We start from the raw sequence: 17,511 nt of genomic DNA, 5'->3' as shown, positions 1-17,511 counted from the left end.
TGTAATTGTGTGTATGCAATACATTACTGAGGACGCGGGTGGTGCTATGGGTTAAACCACAGAGCCTAGGACTTGCCGATCAGAAGGTCAGCGGTTCGAATCCCCGCGACGGGGCGAGCTCCCATTGCTCAGTCCCATCTCTTGCCAACCTAGAAGTTTGAAAGCACGTCAAAGTGCAAGTAGATAAATAGGTACTGCTCCAGCAGGAAGGTAAACGGCATTTTCGTGCGCTGCTCTGGTTCGCCAGAAGCGGCTTAGTCATGCTGGCCACATGACCCGGAAGCTTTACGCCGGTTCCCTCGTCCAATAAAGCGAGATGAGCGCCACAACCCTAGAATCGGTCACGACTGGACCTAATGGTCAGGGGTCCCTTTACCTTTACCTAATACATTAATGAGTGTTTTTCATTACTTAGACGGTACAAAGGATGGGGACTGGTATGATGGGACAGGGGCTATTGGGTGACTGTCCCCATTGGGCTCCATCAAAGGAGGTGTATTTAGGTAGTCTGCACTTTGTGCCAATCCCTTGAATCCATTGCTGCCTTAGACAGCTGCTGGAAAGAGCAAAAGAACTCTCCTCTTCCTCAGACACCAGTCAGCAATGGCAGCCTCTAGGTACTCTCTGTTCCATCTCATTGGCCGCTCTTACCATGGCTGTATCTAAAAGTTTATTTGCTATTGCTTTCTGTCTGCATTTTCATGCATTTCCAACCAACTAATACACATTATTCAGGCCATACGTGAAGACGCTAAAACCAAAATGATTTTTTTGCAGCAATCTGAAAATTCAAAATGTGAATGAGGTTCTTCCTTCCAAAAAAAAAAACTTATTCCACAGATAAATAACTTTTGGAATGGACAGCAACATTATACTAAAATGACCAACATCTCTCCTTATTCATCAGAATGCACCCAACAGTTGCTTCAGAGCTGAGTAATTGAAAGCTACTGAAAATAATTTGTTCCTTCATTCACTCAGCTGAATTTTGCATCATCCAAACAGAAACAGAGCCCTGACAACAGTTAGCCTTACCACAATCCCAAATCTAACATCATACTAGAAAATTAATTCTTAACTTAAAATACCTAACTTTTATGTAAACATAACTATGCTGTTTAACATCTACACAAAACCACTAAGTGGGGTTATCTGGAGTTTTGGAGTATGTTGACAGCAATATGCTTATGACACAGAACTCTACTTTTTTTTTTTTACATCTGCAGGTGAGGCAGTGGAAGTGCTGGACCAGTGTCTTGCCTCAGTAATGGATTGGATGAGAGCCAACAAACTGAAGCTCAATCCAGATAAGACTGAGACAGTGTTAGTGGGTAACTCCCTACACCAGATGGGTGGGAGATTGCCTGCTCTTGATGGGTTACACTTCCTCTGAAGGAGTAGGTTTGTAGCTTAGGGGTACGCCTGGATTCTTTGTTGTCACTCGAGGCTCAGGTGTCCTCAGTAGCATGAGGTATCTACCATCAGTTTTGGCTGGTGGCCCAGATGCACCCCTATCTGGACAGGGATAGCTGAACTTCTGTTGTCTATGCTCTGATAACCTCTAGGTTAGATTATTGCAATGTGTTATACATTGGGCAGCCCCTGAAGAGGGTTTAGAAACAAGCCTTTTCTGTGAATATCCACGTACAAATTGAAAATTTCAGAAAGCAGTGTGAGAATTTTCATATGCAAATGTAAAGATTGGTCAATGGGAGTGATAATATTTCCTCAGGTTTTACCTCACGTAGATACATATGTAACCTTCTGGTCAGATGTGATGCGAGAAGAAATAAGTGATTTTCAAAAGGAAATAATATATTTCCTTACTGTGAAGAAGATTCAAGTAGTAATAGCCATTAGTTTGCCTGTTGCTTTTGCTATATCTGCAAAATTCATCTTAAGGATTAAAAATCCTGTCAGAATTTTAAACCATCTAATCCATTTTAAGTGTGCAGGGTTCACTTCATAAAAGCAATCAGAGCTTTCTAGTGACTCATGATGGAAAACAGAAATAGGAAGCTTCTAGAACAGGTGTGTGGGTGTGTCATATGGTCCATGTGATGCACTCAGTCTCCAATATATTTTCTGTAAGTCCACAGTTTGGTCAAGTTTGTCAGATTCTCTCTTTCAACCTTTTTATGGTTTGCAGCTCTTGTGCTTTGGAAGACAAGCTTGAAAATCTGCTTAAGAAGAAAGCATAGGTTTCAAAAGCGTCTGACTTGTTAGTCCCCCCCCCCCTTCCTTTCAACCACTTTGATGAAACTTGTTCTTGGCTATAGCAGCAAAGTCTGAATGAATGGCTTTGAAAGGTTACTGCATGTATGCAGTATGTGAGGGATTTGAGAATGGTAATATCAGCACATCTGGAGTTATTGGAGATATTGACTAAATCAGCCTTAGATCCCAATATGTTGGGCAGTATTTAGCTTTCTGTTCATTTTACAAGCAAAAGGCTTGACCTTTATATACTTGTTCTATATTTGTACCATAGGAAGGATTTATGCCCCACCCCCAACTAATTGCAAGTCATTTGGAGCATGAAGATCCACTGCAAAATTCTTGCCATAATGCGTACCTGACCTGAGAACAGGCACAAGTACAAGTCCATACCATATTCGGATTTTTCACCATGGAAACTGGAAGTTGAAAAGAGGCCTTTTGTACAATGTGTATGTGATACGGATACGAAGAGGAGCAGTTTTGTTCCTGCCCAGGAGAGGGCAGTAGTGCACAGGCACACGAGGGACAAGGCACGATCCACTCTAGCAATGTTTGTGCAATGCTTGTGGCGATAAACGTGAAAACGCCATGCCAACACGCAGTAATCACAGGTCTGGCCTATTAAATACCTAACGGGCTGCCATCTGAAAGATGTGAGATCAAACCTCTGTTCACTTGTGTAGCCAGTGGGTGACCTTGGCTTGATCCCACATTTTCCGGCTTCCCTTTCTCGACCTATAGCCCTTGTGGAATGGGAATTCATCCTACAGGTCTTGGAGGAATTGCTTTGTGGCAAGGGAAGAAGGAAGGAAGAGTTGGGGACAACCTTTTAACTTCTTGTTTCCGAAGCTGTGGAACCCAGCAGGCACTTGCTGTGATTCCTTGATATCATAGACGATATTAGGGAGGCCCTGCTGCCACCACACACAAAATGTTGGTGGTGAAAAATAGTACTATAGTGGCAAATTGGTACTGTGGGAATATATGGTGATTAAGCGCTGTTTGGGGATGTTGTCAGGACAAGATAGAGTCGCTTCTGACTGACAATTCTGTGCTTCTAGATAGGCTTTTACAAGAATCAGGTGAGCTCCTATATGTGGGACTATTAGGCCACATCAGCACCATATATTCAAAGCATTATTAAACCACTTTAACAATCATGGCTTCACCCAAAGCATCCTGGGACCGTAGTTTAGTTTATTCCCCTCACAAAGCTGTAATTCCCAGAGTCCCCTGGGAAAATGGATATATTGTTAAACCACTCTGAAAAAATGTAGCACTATGAGAAGAATGGGGGTTTCCTAGCAACTCTCCACATTATTAACAAACTATAGTTCCCAGAATGCTTTGTGGGAAGCCGTGACTGTTCATGTGGCACAGTGGTGCTTTAAATGCAAGGATGTGGCCTTACTTTGAGGTGAGCCACCCACATAACATTAGCAGAGCTGAAGCCATGAAGAAGAAATGTTATGTTACACAGACAAGTTCTCCTTTGAAAAAAGGCCAATCCCTTTAAAAAGCAGAAAATAGTGTTCGAGAAACGATCCAAAAAGACCTTTTCACTTTGAAATAGCTGCATAAATATTAATTAGGCATTGTTTTGGTCATAAATTGCAGGGCTGTCAACCAGGATCTTTTAGCTGATTAACTGTTTGGCTTTTAACTGATTAAATTTGCATATATTACATTCTGCAACATCTCAATAAAAAAAAAGCCCTTTTCCCTTGAGGATCCTGAAATAAGGTGACAGTTTCTCTCCATGAAATAACATTTTAAGAGAGAGAGGGCGTGACTCTTCCATTAGCTTGAGCTGACATGGCCCATGGCCAGGGGTGATGGGAACTGCAATCCAGCAACATCTGGAGGGCCAGAGCACTGGCTTCAAAATTTCTACCTTCCAGTAACCTTCTCCGCACTGTTTTGTTTGCTGAGCAATCCTTGTCTGTTTCCTCTCCACTGCAAACCTCTGTTCCCTTGCAGTATTTTTGCCTCCACCGAGCAGGCACTCCAACACCTCAGCAACACATTCCCTGCTGCCCTAGTCGGTTGGCGTTCTTCAGCTGTGATTTTAACCACACCTACTTGTTAATAATAGCAGAGCCAAGAGCTACATGTAAGCTTGTTCATTACATCAGCAGTACTGAAATCTTTCAACAAAGCATTGATGTAGCTGGGAGTTTTCATTGTCTGAACTCGGTAATCCTTTTTACCCCCTCCCCTCGTTTTGGAGAATAAACAGAATCCGTTCGACAAAGCGAGTGTGTTCTGTGACTTAACTAGCATGCTTTCAAATTCTGCAATTAAAGCTTTAGTTGACTAATCCCACCGAGTGACTGACTGAAACTTGCAGCCCCGTGCGGCTAAAGTTTGGGTTTTCAGGTCCAAGCCAAATTCTCGCATGAGTTTGGAACCTTTGGGGGAACTCTGTGCTCGACGGTGTCAGCAATTTTAAGGCTAGCCCTTTGAAAGAGGAACCTGTGGTGAGATGTTCCAGTCAGCCATTTGCCTTTCTCCCTGGAGGGCAATATGGTAACATGGAATGGAGGTCAGCTTGAGCATAGAGCTGGTACTAGAGAGAATAGCAACTATTAAATACAGCTTTAAAACAGGCCAGCTGAATGCAACTTCCACTTACAAAGGGAGTTTATCTGTACAGGATTTTGGCTGGCGATAGCATGTCCATCTTGCAAATCTCTCTGGCCTCTGTTGGAAACAGAACCCTGGCCCTCAGCCTGAGAATTCTTGTGTTCTTCAGACAAGCTGCCATAGCAACCCTGTGTCACCTTCCTTCTCTCCTCTACCCTGCAATGTCTTGCCACCCCATTACTGAAGACGCTAAGTGTTAAGTTGTGGGTGAACATATCAGACGGCACAGCGATTCTTCAAACAGCTCTTCTTTATTCACAGGCCAGAACAGAACTGAACTGAAGGGTTCAGTCAGCCTGCTTATATAGAGCTCCAGTACAACGTAACTGTAACAATTTTCTAAAACTATCCAATCACTGAACGTCACTTTCGATCCCTTATTTGCATAAGTATCTACAGTATCCCCCTGCTGGCCCAGGGTGAGAACTTCAGTACATAACACTAAGCATGTTTGGGATTGGGTCTGGTAAGGGCCCAGATGGTTAAAATGCATGCCATCTTGGGATCCATGATGGGTGAAAAGCAGGGTTTATAATGTGAGAAAATAAATGCATGGAAACTTATGATGTGGGGAGAGGAAGGAACAAAAGGCATTGGAAGGGCATGTGCCTTGCATGGAGGAAAGTTCCAGGTTCAATTGCTGGCATCTGTGATTAAAAGGATTAGATTGTGGGTGGTGTGAAAATATATCAAGGACTCTGAAGTGCTGTCGCCAGATATTGAGATTGGGCCAGATCAGCCTTCCCTAACTTTGGGTCCCATCAACACCTGGCAACATGGCCAATGGTCAATGATGATTGGATTTGCAGCCCAACGACATCTGGAGATTCAGGCTGGACAAACAGTGTGACCTTGTAGTCAGAGGCCCCCTCTTGTCCCTGATTCTCCACAACACTGGCTGCTACTGGTGATAGAACCCCAGTGAAAATGGAACAGGGAGCAGAAATTGCTGTAGTTTGCATGTTTGTCTCTCGTCAAGTTGGAAATCAGGCAAATCATTTTTGCTTTTTAAGCCCACAAGTGATGCAAAATCAACGACTTCTTTTTACATAACTTTGACATTTCCTTTACACCGAGATGAATGTTTAGTTTTGTTAATTAGCAGGCATGAGACGAATAGCTTGGCAGAAACCGAACTGCAGCGGAACGGAGAAAGCGCTGCCTGTGACGAACGCAGGCTGGAATGGAAATTGCTGCCTTCTTACATCCCCAGCTGCTGGAGACGGAGGAAATGTACAACACAAGGATCGGCCCATCACAGATTGCTATTATTGCACACTATTGGAGGGGGGGGGAGGAGGAGGCAACTTGACATGAGGTTGCCATTTTTGATGGCAGCCCCTTGTTTCTTCCTAACATCTAGTTCCAACCTTAATCACCAACCAGACCTCCTCAGGAAGAAAGGCAGACAGTCAGTCTGCTCGCTCATTAGCTCTTCCCGTCTTCTCCCTCCCCTTGCAGTTCCGGAGAAAAATCAGTTCTGTGAAAAGTTCCTGCAGTCAAGCAGCGCAGAGGTCAGCACTTGGAAGGACTGACTGTTAGTACAGGATCTCCCACAGAAGAAAGCAAAGCGCCCGTCCCAGAATGTGTACTGAAATATACCCAGAACTGGGTCAACGTCCCTCTTTACAGCTTTCTATAGCTCTCTCCCTCTCTCTCCCCTAACCCCCCGGAAACAGACACATGGGATTCTCTGATTACTGGAGGGTTGGATTTGATTCTGGCAGCGATGTGAAACGCCTAGGCTGTCAGGATGACAGAGCTCAGAAACTATTTCAATTAGAAAAAGAATCCCTCCCCCCACGCCCCCCTCCAATGCCTTCAAAATCAAACACAGAAATGTTTGTTTTGGCATTTGTTCTTTTTGTCTTTTGCCCCATTCCAACAAGCTTTCTGAACAAACTCATTTGCAGATTCTTCATCATTCGCCCTGAACCCAAGACATGCATCCCTGTCTGCAAATCCAGTTTATGGACTTTGCGAACTGTGTATGGGGGAAGCGGGGAGGGAAAGATAATGTAGCTCTCTATGTGTTTCTGCAAATATAATTTTCTAGATACTGGGTTTTGGCATCCGACTTTGTCAGGAACGGTTTATTAAGATCAAATGCTAGTAAGTCATAAGATCTCGGCATGACAGCGGCCTCTGGCTCCTTGTTCCTGATAGAAAAGGCAGCTGAATGAGGAAGATGCAAAATTCTCCTGAGAACGGCTGGGGTTGGAGGGGCATGTAAGGGGCAAAATGTTTTGCTTCCAGGCACCATCACCAGAACACGGTGCAAGAACTATCTCTCTGTATGGGCAGGAACCCCGCAACTGTTGCCATCTGCACAGCACCAAACACACATTGTCAACACCAACTTAGAGCAATGGTCGTCTGATTACCTTCACACACACACAAAGTACTCCATTGTCTCTTGAGATGGATGGATGTCAACAACACAAACCAATGTCATAAGATCCCCAAGTGCAAAGTTGTAGATCACATTCATTTTCCATTTGGCTTCAAAACGAATGCTTAAAACAGGAAAGTTGCCATGCCACCCAATTTTGCCAATGAAGGAACTGAAACTAGTTGAAACTAGGTGACAGCAACTTTCCCAAACCCTCCTAGCTAGGCTGTCTTCAACACAGTTGAAATATATAAATAATAATAATATTATATGTCCACTAGCACCTTAGAGACCAACTAAGTTTCTTCTGGGTATAAGTTTTCGTGTGCATGCACACTTCTTCAGATACCTTCTCCGGGGATGGCATTTGCAACCAGGTATAGCAGAATCTAGCATTTGCAACCGGGTATAGCATTTGCAACTGGGTATAGCAGAATCTATAGCAGAATCTATACGGACAAAGGTCCGTATAGTTAAAGCCATGGTTTTCCAAGTAGTGATGTATGGAAGTGAGAGCTGGACCATAAAGAAGGCTGATCGCCGAAGAATTGATGCTTTTGAATTATGGTGCTAGAGAAGACTCTTGAGAGTCCCATGGACTGCAAGAAGATCAAACACATCCATTCTTAAGAAAATCAGCCCTGAGTGCTCACTGGAAGGACAGATCGTGAAGCTGAGGATCCAGTACTTTGGCCACCTCATGAGAAGAGAAGACTCCCTGGAGAAGACACCGATGCTGGGAAAGATGGAGGGCACAAGGAGAAGGGGGCGACAGAGGACGAGATGGTTGGATAGTGTTTTCGAGGTTACCAGCATGAGTTTGACCAAACTGCGGGAAGTAGTGGAAGACAGGAGTGCCTGGCGTGCTCTGGTCCATGGGGTCACGAAGAGTCGGACACGACTAAATGACTAAACAACAACAACATAGCAGAATCTTGCAAGGTGCCACGATTCTCAGTTGCAAATTGCTGGTCTTGGCCAGGGGTCCTCAAATTATAGCCCGTGGGCCAAATCTGGCCTGCCTGGGTCCTGAACCCGCCCCGCCCAGCAATTGCTGAACCCGCCACTGTCTAATGGGCCTATGGCCCTCCTCTCCCAGCCTGCCTGTCTCCATCGCCCCCCTCCCCAAACATCCTGCAGAGAGAGATTTAAATGCATGATATACATGCCGACGGCCGCTTTTGCATTTCATGAACTCAGGCAGAGGCGCTTTGCTGCATTTCTGTTGCCATCTGGGCATTTCCTTCTTTTGCCAGGGTCTCCGTTAATCCCCTTCTCGCCATTCTTGGCACCGCCACACCCACCCACCCAAATCCCTTTTTTCTTAGTTTCACCCCGCAGGTGCACCGCAGCAAGGCAAACAAGTGCCAGATTTACATATAAGCTAAAAAATAGCTTAGGGCCCCACTCTCTTGGAGCCCCCCCCCCCAAAATAAAGAAAAATATATATGTGCAGTGTGCATAGGAATTCGTTCATATTTTTTTCAAACTAGAGTCCGGCCCCCAACAGTGTCTGAGGGACAGTGAACTGGCCCCTGTTTAAAAAGTTTGAGGATCACGGCAGCCTGCAAACCCTAACTCCGCTCAGCTCAGTCACAAAAAAAGATGGCGGTGAAAGTCAAACTCTGTTTTAATGGCTTGTTTTGCCTCTACCTGGCTTTAGCCAGCTCAGCCAGCCAGCATTCCCACTCCTAAACAGAGTTTGGATCTGGCATACTTAAGCCAGCAAAATTTTGCTGGCTTTCTATATTTTGGATTGCTGCTTTAGTTATTAGTACTGTATAGTGAGTCCCTGCACTGGCTTTTATTATTAAAACACACACACACACACACACACACACACACACACACACACACAAAGCACCCCTAGTTTTTATTAGCTTTGTTAGTTGTCACCCAACTTTCTAACTTTACTACAACTAAAATCAAGTTTTTCTAAAATCTTACAAACGTGATATCACGGCAGTCTTGTTAAGTCTGAAGCATGCTGGGAGAGGTGTTTTTTGAACATCTAAAAATATCTGACAACAGATATTCTTCCCAAAAGAAAATGTACTTTTAATTTCCCTCCTTAAATTCTGGCTTGGCCCAGCGAGTCCACATTTATTTTGAAGTCAGCCTTGGCAAAGACAGGAGCTTTTGGTTGGTTTAAAGTTTGCTGAATGAGTAGATTATGTCATTAGTGCCTTCGCAGGGAGGTGTACTCTGGGATACTGGGTGGACTTCTGAGAACTGCGGACAGGATGGATTTGTGCATGACACTAAAGATGTCAACCAGTTATAAGACTTCTATTATTTTCATTTAACCAGCCCATTACAGGATTACATCTAAATAAATTTGCATTCAGCCAAACAGATTGGGGTTTTTTAAATTTTATTTTTAAAAACAGATATTTACATGAGTGTAAGTTAAATTAATAAAGGCAAATTGGGCCGACTACAATGAAGCAACACTCTTAGAGGAATGGGGTATCACCTGATCTGGCCCACCCATTGTTAAGAGTAGCCATGTTGTCTGTTTTCATGCACTTTTACAGTAATGCTCTAGAAATAACCTGACATAAAAACAACAACTGCAGGCAAATCTAAATTACATTTCCAGCCACACTGATTGCCAATTTAATCAACTATAGATTAAGTTGATTCATTTATTGATTAAAAGTAGCAGCCCAACTTGTGTCTGAACTATCTGGAACTTGTGCAAAGCAAGCAGAACTTTTAGAATTAGCAGAAGTGTTCCAGTTTTTGATTCAACCACCAACTCCATCAAGCTTGACTGACATGAAACCACCATTTGACTCACTCTCCGCAGTCATAAAATGTAGGAATTTAACTACTTGTATCATGCTTCCAAAAACCTTTCTGAGACCTGTGGAGCATGTTTCCATGAGATTTCTTATTTCCAGCATTAAAAGCAAATGGAGCAAGCAAGAATTCAGATTTCCACAAAGGCCAGATGGCACAGGACACAGCAATCTTCTAAACAGCCGCTTAACCTTTGGGAGCCCATGGCCATACCCCTAATTATGGATTTCACTGCTCTTGAGTTAAATTCTATATTATAGCCTGGTATAGGATAAAATTCAGGGGTCAGCAAACTTTTTCAGCAGGGGGCCGGTCCACTGTCCCTCAGACCTTGTGGGGAGGACGGACGGACTATATTTTGAAAAAATAATAACGAACGAATTCCTATGCCCCACAAATAACCCAGAGATGCATTTTAAATAAAAGCACACATTCTACTCATGTAAAAACATACTGATTCCTGGCCTTAGTTTGCCTACCCATGGGATGAATCCATGCAATATACTTCTGAGGCACATTTGACCCAAGCAGATTTCCTAGTAACCGTAGGTTGCATTTTGATTGCAAATCTGCCCCAGCCTTACCAGTTTACAGAAAGCCAGAAGATGCAGTCACTGTGAATGGCTTCCCTTCTGCCTGTGTTTCGTTCAACATCACAGCGAAAGTAGTACAGTGGTGCCCCGCAAGACGAATGCCTCGCAAGACGAAAAACTCGCTAGATGAAAGGGTTTTCCGTTTTTTGAGTCGTTCCGCAAGACGGATTTCCCTATGGGCTTGCTTCGCAAGACGAAACGTCTTGCGAGTTCTTGCGAGTTTGTTTCCTTTTTCTTAAAGCCGCTAAGCCGTTAATAGCCGCTAAGCCGCTAATAGCCGTGCTTCGCAAGACGAAAAAACCGCAAGACGAAGAGACTCGCGGAACGGATTAATTTCGTCTTGCGAGGCACCACTGTATTAGAGGATGAGATATCTCTACTCCTATTTGCATCTCCTCTTTAGTTTCAAGCTGCCGAATTAGGTTGCCTTATTTGTGCTGTTTCATACAATATCGTATGGATTCGTTTTTGTTGGGATTTACTTGCAGACATGATAATTTTTCATTGTTGCTAATATTCGTTTGTTATTTTGTGAGCCAATTCCATGAGAAAGTGGCATACAAATAAACGAGTGAACTGGGACGTCTCATGACTCTCTAATAAAAAAAGGCCACAAGAGCTCTCCTGGATCAGATCAAAGGTTCATCTAGTCTAGCATCCTATATCCCAGGTAAAGTAATGGTCAAGGGACCTCTGACCATTAGGTCCAGTCGTGGCCAACTCTGGGGTTGCGGCACTCATCTCGCTTTATTGGTTGAGGGAGCCGGCGTACAGCTTCCAGGTCATGTGGCCAGCATGACTAAGCTGCTTCTGGCAAACCAGAGCAGCGCACAGAAACGCCGTTTACCTTCCTGCCAGAGCGGTACCTATTTATCTACTTGCACTTTGACGTGCTTTCGAACTGCTAGGTTGGCAGGAGCAGGGACCGAACAACGGGAGCTCAGCCAAGGAGGTGAAAGCAAATGCCTCCAAGAATCCTATAAGAAGACTATGAAGCCATAGCTGGATCTCACTGTGGCGCAGAGCAGCTATACAGTGACATGCTGCTTCTGAAGCAAAGTTTCAGCAGCATCCCAGAACAATAGTTTTGCAGGCAACAGACAACCAGAGAAGGACTTTCTTCAAGAAGGCTCTTTCCACCATCTCTCGTCTCTCCCCACTCCCAACCCCCAACCCCGGAAGTGGCAGGATTCTGGCTTCCTTTGCAGTCCCTATGTGCTTTCCAAAGCCCCATGAAATAAGATTTATTTGAAATCCTACCCCAGGAATTTTTCTAAGCGGGTCTGCCTGCAACTTGTTTACACCAGAGCATCGCTTCATTTCAGAGCAACCTTGGAATTTGTGGGGGGCGGGGGAGAATGGAACCATTATATAAATGAAAGCAGCTAAAAGAAAACAGGGCCACGAGAAGAATAAAAAGCAAGAGAGAGTCAGAGAACCAGACAGGCAGTCGAGTCAATATTGTTCTTCAGTCCGGCTTTCATGTTCGTGACAGCACTCAAATGCTTTCAAGGCATGGCTTGTCTCATCTCTGCACATTATGTTTATGGGGAATGACTGGTCACCACAATGCCTTTTAAAGCCGTATGAAACTGCTTTGTGCCAAGCAAGCCTCCTTTTCCCCAACATGGAGCCCTTCTCCAAATGGTTTGGACTACCGCTCCCACCACAACTGCCATGCTGGCTGGAGAGAGTTTGTAATCCAAAAGTGTTTGGAGGCTGCTAGGTTGGGAAAGGCTACTAAGCTTAACTTGGGAGGAATGCCCCTTGAACTCCACTGGGCTTTCTTCTGAGTAGTAGAAGAAGAAGAGCTTGGCTTTGATATCCCGCTTTATCACTACCCTAGGGAGTCTCAAAGCGGCTAACATTCTCCTTTCCCTTCCTCCCCCACAACAAACACTCTGTGAGGTGAGTGAGGCTGAGAGACTTCAGAGAAGTGTGACTAGCCCAAGGTCACCCAGCAGCTGCATGTGGAGGAGCGGGGAATCGAACCCGGTTCACCACATTACGAGTCCACTGCTCTTAACCACTACACCACGCTGGCTCTCCAGAGTAGACATGTATAGGATTGCACTGTAAGTTCAGTGCACAGGTCCATCTAGCTCAGAAGTCTGATGGGTGCCATTGCAGGCCAATGTTCTCCCCTCCTGCTGAGATCTGACGGGGAAGCCCCAGCGTCGGTTTCCTAGGCAGCAAACAAAGCTTCCAGGCTCAGCTTGCTGGCCTGGGAAATGGATCCTGCCCGCTTGTTCAATTAGCGAATCGCAAGCGGGCATGGGGGCAGGTCACCAGGGGGCGGGCTCAGCCTGACCCCATGGCATATAGCGAAGACCTGTGGCTTGCTGAGCAACCACTTTTCGCTGGATCTAGAGCTGGGAAATGGCCCTCTCCCTGATCCAAACCAAGCATATTTCAGGGAATTCTGGGAGCCACAGGAGGGCTTCCTAAGATGGCCGCTATTGGCAGGCATGTGGGAGAAGGCAGTCCTTCAGATACCCAGTCCCAACCTATTTTTAGGGTATTTAAAGGTTGTCGCCGGCACTTTGAATTATGTCAAAAAGCAAACTGGACGCCAATGCAGTTGTTTCAGTAAAGGAGTCATGTGCTTCCCATATGCAACCCTTCCTTATTATCTGGCAGGAATTATTAAGTAGTTACAGTCATACCTTGGAAGTCGAATGGAATCTGTTCCGGAAGTTCATTTGACTTCCAAATGTTTGGAAACCAAAGCATGGCTTCTGATTGGCTGCAGGAAGCTCCTACAGCCAATCGGAAGCCGCGGAAGCCCCGTCGGACGTTCGGCTTCCAAAAATGGTTTGCAAACCGGAACAGTCACTTCCGGGTTTGCGGCATCCGGGAGGCAAAACGTTCGGGAACTAAGCTGTTCCAAAACCAGGTGCGACTGTGTGTAGAAGATCACCAGACTTCCTTACGTGGTTGAGGTGTACAAGTAGTAAATTATTATTATAAATTATTATTATGGGGGTGGTGGATGGGGAGAAACAGGTTGTAGGCACAGAGCTACATAAGTACACAGCTGAGAGGAAAGGAATGCAGGAGGAATGGTGGAATAACATAAAGGATCATCAATGTCATTTGCTTTACTTATTACAGAAAGCTGGCCAGCTGTGCCCGACTTGCTTAAAGAGCTATACAAACACACAGGCACAGCAAGGAAACAAACAACAAATACAATGGACTTTAGGCATGCCTCTACTGCATTTAGTCCCTCTGTCCCTTACTCCTGCACTGTTATAACCAGTGCTTTTTTTCTAAAAAAAATAATATGTTTAGGGATACTCTCATTTTCCTACTCATATTGAAATACTGCCCCTCAACAAGGCCAAACTTAGATTCACAAAATGTTTAGGGGTATGTGTACCCCTGCGTCCCCCCCCCCAGAAAAAAGCACTGGTTATAACTACATGGAGAGGTGGTTGTTACCTCCAGTTGCTTGGTCAACTGAGTACTGCCATTTGCACCCTCGCCCCAGTTCCCAAGTGGATGCCAATGCATGTGGGGTTCAAATCACAGGCAACAGGTTGCTGTTTTGCCTGAGTATTTAGAGTTCCTGGGAATTTCCAAGGCCTTGGTGAAGGGCTTTAAAACTGATGTAACACTCATTTGTATCTCTTCAGCTTAAGAGACAGGCCTATTCATTGGCTGCCTAGCACCTGTCGTTATGATGATGGAGCTTTACGGAGATTTGCAATGGACTGAGAACTCTCCTTGCTTTGGCACTTCCAAACTCTGCACACAGAAATGCCAGCACTGAGGCAGTCCTATCTTTGTCCCTCACAGAGGGATGTCCGCTGGATGTAAGCAATGGTTCTGCTCACCTAAATGGGCTGAAAATTAAGACAGGGATGGGTGTACAGATCATCGGACACTGACATACGTGGTGCAACGGAAGCAAAGGAGTCTGCTGGCGCTTGGCTGAATGCTTTTCGGCACATTTGTGTGGGTGGGTGGAAACCCTCTCTCAAAGTTGTCAACGAATCATTAGAAATTATGCTTTCTAAAGGGATCAGTTGTGTCACTGAGTTCCTGCGGAAGGGATCCACCCTACTTACTTCTGCAACTCATGCCTCATATGGCATCTGGTGAGGGGAGATGAGCGTGGTCTGGAGAAAACAGCCTCCTGAGGCCTACGCTGGGCCAAATTTGGCCAGGAGGTTCCTCAACCCTGCCCTATTCTTCCCTACTCCGTTGGATCAAATGACTGCTAAAGCAGGATGGCTCCCTTTAAACAAGAGCCCCCCTCTGAGTGAAGGCAGAGCCAGCTACTGAGACAGAGCCAACTGCTTCTGTTTCAAAGCTCAGTCTGAGGAGGCCTTGTGCTGATGCAACATCTCAGTTCTATCCTTATGAAGTTTCCGAGCATAATTCAAAGTGTTGGTGCTGACCTGTAAAGCCCTAAATTGCCTTGGCCCAGTAAACCTGAAGGGGAGTCTCCACCCCCATCATTCAGCCTTCATTCGTTCAGCCACCCCATCGTTCATTGAGGTCCAGCTCCGAGCATAGCTGTCAACCTTCCCTTTTGTTGCAGGAAATTTCCTTATTCCAGCACCATTTCCCGCTGCTATCCCAGATTGTTAGATATCCTGTAGACTGTCCCCAGGACAGGTGAGGCTGCTGATCCCTTATTTTCAAATCCGAAAGTTGACAGCTATGGCTCTGAGGGCCTTCTGGTGGTTCCCTCACTGCGAGAAGTGAGGTTACAGGGAACCAGGCAGAGGGTCTTCTCGGTAGTGGCACCCTCCCATCAGATGTCAAGGAAATAAACAACTATTTGACTTTTAGAAGACATCTGAAGGCAGCCCTGTTTAGGGAAGTTTTTAGTGTTTAGTTTTTAGTGTTTGATGTTTTATCGTGTTTTTAATATTCTGTTGGGAGCCACCCAGAGTGGCTGGGGAAACCCAGCCAGATGGGCGGTGTATAAAAAATAAATTATCATTATTATACTATTATACGCAGCACAAGCCCTGCATGGAACTGACCAGGGCAGCCTCACCAGTGCTGAGGTCTGCACTTACAATGGAACAGTGTGCCAGGTTGCAGGTGGAAGGAGGACTGGTGGCATAAAAATATATGAACACTGTATCAAATACTTGCAACTCCGTGATTTTTCACATGAACAATTAGGCGCTTGAGCACTTTCCTCAAGGAAATGAGAACACTGAGGATTAGACTTTGATGAGACTCCAAGGGAAGGGAGTTCCCACAGTTGTGCAGCAGCCACCGAGAAAACCCCTTTGCACATTCATTGCGGTAACGACAAAGCACACAGGAGGCATTTCACAGTTAGTTTTAACCAGTTTTTGTCTTTTGCATCCTTTGCAACCTCCCTGCACACTGCTTAGCGGTATATGTTGAAATAGATGAATAAATGCAATAGGGAGAAATGGTGAGAAGGGTGTTCTTTGCTTGACTGGAGATTACTGTGGATTTCCAGGGCAAGTAATGGCATGCTTGACAGGTCATTAGGACTGGCCATTGTTCAGCTGCATGTGCGCCAATTTCTGATGCCAGCAGTTTCATATTGTCCTCATTTGCTCATGGCATTTTGCCTGGAGCAGGGAGTCTGGATGGGCACTGTGGCTGACAGCAAGGGAAGGAACGCAGCAAATGTTGCTGGGATCAGGGAACTTTCTGGGCTGGTGGATGCACAGATCTTTTGTCTTCTTAAAAGATGCACACACCCCCGGCCCCTTCTCCCCGACAATCAATGGCCTGCACCTTTTTAATGCCAGCATGAGGCTACTGCTGTCTCAGCAAAGACCACATCAGGCAGGGAAGTTGCACATTCCTTTCCGCGCTTGTAAAAAAAGAAGAATCAACTACCATCTATGCTGCTTTTAATAGCCCTTGTTTGTGGGATGTGCTGGAGAAAAAGGAGCTAATATTGTCTCTGTGTTTCTCCTCTGCCCTCTGGGAGCTACTTGCTACCTGGGCTTCTGGAGGGAAAACCAAAACAGAACCACCATTTCTGTTCCATTCAAGAACTAGAAAACTACAGAAGAATCTGAGCTTCTACAGCTTTTCATGTATTACATGACCTAGGAACATGGAGAGTTGGCCATTGGTCCATCTTGTTTGGTGATGTCTGCACTGACTGGCAGAGGTTCTCCGGATATTTTTTTGGGGGGGGGGGGGTCCCCAGGCATTACCAGGAGATATTGGGACTGACCTGGGGAGCTTTTGCATGCAAAGCGGATTTAACTAGGGATTGACGTGGAAGGTCAAATTGAAGCTTTCAACATACAAGAGCAATTTTAGACGAAATGTTCACCCAACTAGGCTTGCTGCACTTTGTCAAAGTGTGATGTGAGAACCAGGCCACTGAAGAACAGAAGGACTCCAAGAGGAGAAGGCAGAGAAAGGAGATAGGCAGGCTCCAGCGCCAACTCTGGACAATTCTGATGTCTTGCATTGATTAGCTGCACTTGCATTTTTAATAATGCTTCAACATGCAAATCTTGCATGATCTTTGTGATTACAGTGGTACCTCGGGTTAAGAACTTAATTCGTTCTGGAGGTCCGTTCGTAACCGAAACTGTTCTTAACCTGAGGTACCACTTTAGCTAATGGAGCCTCCTGCCGCCGCCAGAGCACGATTTCTGTTCTCATCCTGAAGCAAAGTTCTTAACCCAAGGTACTACATCTGGGTTAGCGGAGTTTGTAACCTGAAGCATCTGTAACCTGAAGTGTCTGTAACCCGAGGTACCACTGTAGTTGTTGCCTAATACAGTGGTACCTTGGAAGTTGAATGGAATCCATTCCGGAAGTCCGTTTGACTTCCAAAACTTTTGGAAACTAAGGCACGGCTTCCGATTGGCTGCAGGAAGTTTCTGC

General features: G+C 45.2%; 1 protein-coding gene across 2 annotated transcripts in view; it reads right to left on the bottom strand.

Annotated features, from left to right (window-relative positions):
* The window catches only part of PRICKLE2 (prickle planar cell polarity protein 2), a 255,852-nt gene that overhangs the window by 2,892 nt on the left and 235,449 nt on the right, over positions 1-17,511 (bottom strand). The window lies entirely within an intron of this gene.

Source organism: Podarcis muralis, chromosome 2 (assembly GCF_964188315.1).
Source record: "Podarcis muralis chromosome 2, rPodMur119.hap1.1, whole genome shotgun sequence".
Lineage (NCBI taxonomy): Eukaryota > Metazoa > Chordata > Lepidosauria > Squamata > Lacertidae > Podarcis > Podarcis muralis.
The sequence above is the reverse complement of the archived record's forward strand: the minus strand, read 5'-3'. Positions and strand labels throughout refer to the sequence as shown.